Here is a 542-nt window from a genome sequence, read left to right on the forward strand (position 1 = left end):
AAAAATTAATAAAAAAAAAAAAAAATTTTTATTTTAAATAAAAAAAAAAAAATTTTTTTTAAAAAAAAATTTTTAATATAAAAAATTTAAAAAAAAAAAAAACATAATAAAATTTTTAAAAAAAAAAAAAAAAAAATTTTTTTTTTAAAAAAAAAAAAATAATATATAAAAAAAAAAAATTAAAAAAATTTTTTTTTAAAAATAAAAAAAAAAAATATATAAAAAGGGGGGGGGGGGAAATTTTAAAATCCCAAACCCCTGCAAGTGTAAAAAAAATTTTGGGGGGTTTTTTTAAAAAAAAAAACAATTTTCCCCAAAGGGGGAAATTTTTTATCTGATTTCCCAAAAGCTTTTTTCACTTTTATAACACTTATTATACTAAATATCAAAACTTTTATTCCTCCATGGAACAAAACTTAATTAAACTTAGGGAAAAGGGGAAATTAGATGAATGTCACATATGATAATGAATAAAACACATTTCACAAGCCAAAACGTCAGTGAACATTAAGTGTTCACTGTGGCAATGAGTTAATCTATTA

At 18.6% G+C, this 542-nt stretch overlaps 1 protein-coding gene across 1 annotated transcript in view; it reads right to left on the reverse strand.

The window, feature by feature from the left end:
• Positions 1 to 542, reverse strand: part of LOC119587706 (FACT complex subunit spt16-like) — a gene marked incomplete in the record, with an annotated part of 82,314 nt that overhangs the window by 12,174 nt on the left and 69,598 nt on the right.

Source organism: Penaeus monodon, chromosome 23 (genome assembly GCF_015228065.2).
Source record: "Penaeus monodon isolate SGIC_2016 chromosome 23, NSTDA_Pmon_1, whole genome shotgun sequence".
Classification (NCBI taxonomy): Eukaryota; Metazoa; Arthropoda; class Malacostraca; order Decapoda; family Penaeidae; genus Penaeus; species Penaeus monodon.